This window comes from Clytia hemisphaerica, unplaced genomic scaffold, assembly GCF_902728285.1.
Source record: "Clytia hemisphaerica strain Z4C2 unplaced genomic scaffold, Clytia hemisphaerica genome assembly, whole genome shotgun sequence".
In the NCBI taxonomy this organism is placed as follows: domain Eukaryota; kingdom Metazoa; phylum Cnidaria; class Hydrozoa; order Leptothecata; family Clytiidae; genus Clytia; species Clytia hemisphaerica.
In genome coordinates, this window is record NW_027103551.1 from 334975 (window position 1) to 340621 (window position 5647).

Below are 5647 nucleotides of genomic sequence, written 5' to 3' on the forward strand. Positions count from 1 at the left end.
ACTGAAGAATAGGGTCCATATTCGAATTTCTCTTTCAATGAAGTGAGTTTACGAAATATGAGAGTTCGTACAAAACACCTAGAAACAGCCCAGCTGGCACACAACGTTGTTTCAACGTTTATCTAACGTTCACAACGTCCATACAACGTTAGATGAACGTTGAAACAACGTCGTGTGCCAGCTGGGAGAAAAAAAGAAGAGGAACTAAAAAAATTAGCTGTTTCAATAAAATTGGCAGCGGAAGAGTAACTACAATGTTTGATAGCCCAGTTCAATTGAATTGAATTTTGTTCCAAAAATTCGCGAATTATTAGCAACTAAATTTGTCATTGAAAAAAAGAAGCTATTTTTCCACCGTAGCGTAATTCCCATCCTCATGTCAATGCTAGCCTAACCTTATGAAAAGAAGTTTGGCAAGTTTCAAGGCAAACCAATAACTGCTTTGAAAGAAGTGGTGCTAAATATACCTCATTGAAAGTGCTGTGTCAGCTTACAGTAGTAGATACACTATACCATTAAATAATTTTATATGATGTCCTTTAAATTATTCTTCACTTAAAGAAGACAATACTATGAGGTAATTCTATGCAGATCAAGGGGGGGGTTCACTTTTACGGTATGACGGTATTGGGCCTTTTTACCCACGGTAAATCGGTATTACGAGAAAAAAACGACGGGATTACGGTATTTCATTTTCTACCGGTGTCGGTAAATTGCCTGTTTTTTTTGTCGGTATTTCGATATTTTTATCAATAAAAAACGGTATTTCGGTATAAAACTATTTATCTTTTAGTTTCTTCATGAGTTTCATGCAGAAAATTTTTAGTCTATTCCACTATTTTAACCAGTAAAATTTTCCTATTCACTTATTTTCATGGTGAGGTTATTCAAAATAAGCAAAATTTTACGATATCTAAACAAATATTTTCGTTATTTTTCTTTAATGACAACTTTTGTGATGCAAATACTGCATCCAACGAATGAGTCTAGATAAAATTTTCTCTGTCAGCACTAAATGATATGGTCGTCTCGCCGTATTCACTTATATTGCTACTACAATACAATACACTGATACTGCAGTAACTTAGAGACAGTAAAGGCGGTATTTACTTCTTCAATAATTAGTAAAAGTAGGTAGTTCTAAAAACATCTTGTGCAGCATCGAACGATTAAAAAATAATTCACATCATGATGCAGATGATGCATTTTCAGGCATTCTAGGCATTCTAATTTTAATTTTTTTCTTGGGCGAAACTCTTGGAACGCCGCACCGGGTACGGCAGGTACGTTGCTCGCCGTACCATATTTTTGCCAACAAATGGTCAGTGTTGAATAAAATCTAAAATTGTGTGGCCAAACAAGGCATACTTAGCGTATTAAGGCCGTTTTTCAATAACAAAGGAGAGCGAAAATTGTCGGGAGGGGGGGGGTTAAACTTCAGAATTCGCATCCTCTAGTTGCACCACAGCACCACCTCTATGAAGCCTGTGTTGTAGTCTACGGCTTCTCAGACCATGATTTGCCCAAACCTTGATTTTAAATTAATTTTCAATATAAAAGACATCTTACGGGTCTGCGAGGAAGAAATTATTGGGGGAAAGGCTTAATTTTGCATTTGCCTCCCGTAACAAGCAAGTAACTTTGGCACGGCAGACCTAAAATATCGCTTTATGAAAGCTCAAATAGCTGTAAAAGAGGCCTTAAAAAGTCGACGATAACGAGAATAAGGTCACAAAACTAGCAAAAAACGTTATATATTGGCGAAAATGTTTGGTATAAGAATAGGTCAATCTGTTTAAAAGAGACCATAAAAAGGTTAAATTTAGCCCAATAAGGTCACAATCGTTTAACCAAAGATGTAAAAGCAAAATTGGTGCATGAATGTGAAAATGTTTTTTTTTTCGCGCGTGAATACATGAATTAGAATTGGCAAAAATTTGTGCGTGAATACCTGAATTGAGGATTGACTGGGGGGCCTCATAAAGTACAAGAATTGTTTGTACAGTTTCTAATTTGTTCCTACACAATAGATTTGATAACTGAAAATTCATTATTTTCGAAAAAAACATAAATATAATATCGGTATCGGTATTAGGCTTCCTTTACCGACGGTATTACGGTATTTGACCCAAAATTTTGTCGGTATGACGGTATTTAAGACCCCTGAACCCCCCCGCCCGATTAAGGTAATTGATAAAAAGTTAGATTGTGCGCATTATAATTCCAACTCTAACTGTTTTTTTTGGATATAAAAGCTATCAAAATTGCATAATGCCTACTTGGAATTCTCATTTCATGCTATGAAATGTTTTGCAACCCTTCGTCTAACCCTTCATATCTGAGATATGAAGCAAGGAATTATTTCATATTTTTTAGAGGGGTGAACTTGGTTGAAGACATACTGCTTCAGTTCCTTTGAACAGTCTAGTACTATTGCAAACTAGGAGAAATGCGTGTATTTCGCTTAAATAGGATGATTTACCCTAAATAAGATAAAATCGATAGCTTAGTTAGGAGAAATAGCAGAAAAAGTTGATTTTCTGAACAAATTCAGAGATCCGCGTCAAGCTTTGCATAAATTTAAGAAATTTGGAGCCAGTATAGTATGCTTGTGAAGTCTGATCCATCAGTCAGCGTGCGTTCAGAAGTTATTCAACTTTTGACCCCGGGGGGGTACTACCCTTGTCGACCGACGGGGGTGCTCCGCTGAGGTTCGAAAAATGGACCCTACGTGGGACTCGAAATTTGCGAAAAAAGGGACCCTGAATGGGACTGAAATTCCAAAATTTTCTACTTTTTCCCCAAATTTTCCAAAAATAGGCACCCTACGAGGGACTGATTTTTCTATTTTGGTGTTTTTGCGACCCTACCTGGGACTCGTGGAGGTTAAGAAAGGTACCCTGACCAGCGGAGCATCCCCGTAACCCATTTTGCCCTAGTACCCCCCCGGGCTTTTGACAAACTTCAGATTTTATGCATCAAACTCTCTTAGTAAAAACTTTGCTCGTAACGATGTTTTGAAGAAATAGAAACTTAGATATAAATAAACTTATCCTATTGTAGTAGACACATTTGCGCAATTTACGTTTGTGTGGTTTGTGTCAAGGAGAATGAACACTTTCTCGTCCTTCGACACTTTTCATTCACGCTCATATTTTTCATACGGCAAAGCGTGTAACAAAAGCATTATTTCTCCTAATTTGTATATTTTATCCAAAATAGGATAAATATTTTATATTTTTTCACTCCGCGCTGATAAGAAGCTAACATTTGGCCACACATGATCTTCTTTATGAGTATAATTGATTTAGAGAGTTAAAAAGACGCGGATCTCTGAAGTTGTTCAGAAAATCAACTTTTTCTGCTATTTCTCCTAACTAAGCTATCGATTTTATCTTATTTAGGATAAATCATCCTATTTAAGCGAAATACACGCATTTCTCCTAGTTTGCAATAGTACTTGACTGTTGAATAAAGTGTACAGATAGAGATTGAGGGAAATTATTCTTCTTCGATAGTTGAAAATACCAAGAAAGTTTTAAAAGAGAAGGAATAACAATGATCTTCTTTCCTTTGAGTGATCCTCAGCACATTAACACCTGACGCTATTATATATTTCCCTCTTTCATAAGTTCTCGGGTTTCCGACTTTTTAAAAACACAATAGGTGTATTATCAATTCAATGTCCAATCAAATCACTCGATTCTTAATCGCTGAGAGCGCAAGCGCATTTTGAAGCGTATCATAACATAAGACGAAAAATCATTTCTCACATTTTTGTATATAAATGTGAAATTTTAAAAAAGGTTTCAAATTATAAACAAAATTAAAACCAGAAACCCCATTTATCATGAATAACTGACGAAGGAAGATTTTTCAATATCATCGGATCAATATAAATATATTTAATATATATCATTTAAAGATAAAATAAAATCTTTCAGAAAAACAATCCTATAACTTTGTTTGTTATCAAAAGTGTTGGCAAATCAAAAAATTACATTAAAAAACATTAACTTTATGTGTTTTGTTGTATCGAAACTAGCACTGTTAATTTTCTTCCTGAGTTTTTCTTTTCAAAACATCTCGAGAAGTGATCATTTCAAGGATTGCATTAATTCTGAATTCTCATTAAAGTTTTTATTTGTCAATTTTCGAGACAGTAAACCAAAATTGTTGAGTACTCCTGACCATGTACAGGCCTGTACAAACATTTCCCATGAGAAATCCTCATTAAATTTCAATGTTAAATCAATAGCAGGTTGAACATGATTATTGTTCCAAGTTGTTCAATAAGTTATTTCTTGACAGGTTGCATGGTATCTTATAAAATTTTTCGACATCATTCAATGTTTTCTATTAAATTTTTCCATCATTCTTTCTTCCTTTACCACAATCAATAAGCTCCATTACAGATGGTACATATGCTTTGGTGTGGAGAACGTGACAGTGACAGTCACAAGTTGCAGGCAATACAAACTTTGTTGGAATCGACCTAGATAATGAAAGAAATAAAATTTTAATAGCTAAGCGACTTGAAGAAAGGTGATGAAAATTTTCTCTGACAAATTAAAAGATACTCATGAACCAACAGTATAACATAGTATAACTCTCTTTTGGTCAATTCTTGCCATCCCAAAGAAAAACTGAAAACATTACCCTCTCTGGCTTACAAAAAATAGCCATGAATAGGGAGACTCTTTAAAAAACATAATTTACCTTGTGTGTAGCTATTCAAGTCTGATTCCAAAATGTTGAAGAAATACTGTTTTGTAATCAAATACAACTTTCTTTCCACACACTCTACATGAATCATCCAATTTTTCCTGTGTTCTCTTTCCAAAGCTGACGTTTTGTTTTCTTTTACGGTATTACATGATGTATATTACTTTCTTGCTGTAAAAAAACAAAATGGAGGACAAATTCTCGGAAGTTTTCAAACCGAAAATTCAGAATTTTAAGTGCTCTACTAGAATTTAAATCCTATATGTATGCAAAAGATCTATGTACCACAAGAAAGCCACACTTCTATACTTTTCATAACGATGCACACATTATATTTCGAAAATTCCACGAGTAGCTACCTAACTTTAAATAAGACCCCCTAAAATGTAAAGAAAAAAATTGTCCTTCAACTTTTCTTCGCCAAATCTCATCTCATAAGCATGTTTCTTCTCTCTCTTGATATGTTTTGTGTAGTTCAAACATTCCACAAGATCATTCAGCAAAAATTCTTGATTGGTAAACAGTTTTTGTAGAGAAATCTTTAAAAATATCTTGGATGGTCAAGAAAAATCTTAGTAACCAATTGTCGTAAAATTGTCGGTTTGCCGAGAAACGCAAAAAAGGACTGGGGCGATATGCCAAGCTTCACTTTCTATTATAGCGATATTATAATAGGGAAATCAATGGAAACGGCCCGCGCAACGACCGCGTTGTTATTCCTTCTCTTTTAAAACTTTCTTGAAAATACCAAAGACTTAAAACCAAAACAAGACGTCTAACCATTGTTTCACCTTAGTTAGATCTCATCAGATAGCGTGTTATTGTTCTTCTAATACAATAAACTATATCTACAGGGTTTCCGCATAATTAGTGAACGAAAATAATCAATTTTGCCGCGTCAGCAATAAAAACAATTGTTTTG

The 5647-nt window shown here is 34.5% G+C and overlaps 1 long non-coding RNA gene across 1 annotated transcript; it reads right to left on the bottom strand.

Moving 5' to 3' along the window:
- Positions 1-3855: 3855 nt before the first annotated feature.
- LOC136800186 (uncharacterized) lies at positions 3856-5356 on the bottom strand. Its single transcript, XR_010845679.1, has 2 exons — positions 4720-5356; positions 3856-4495 (listed from the first exon to the last, which is right to left on the bottom strand). It is a non-coding gene; the product is annotated as an uncharacterized lncRNA (long non-coding RNA).
- Between the last annotated feature and the right edge of the window lie 291 nt (positions 5357-5647).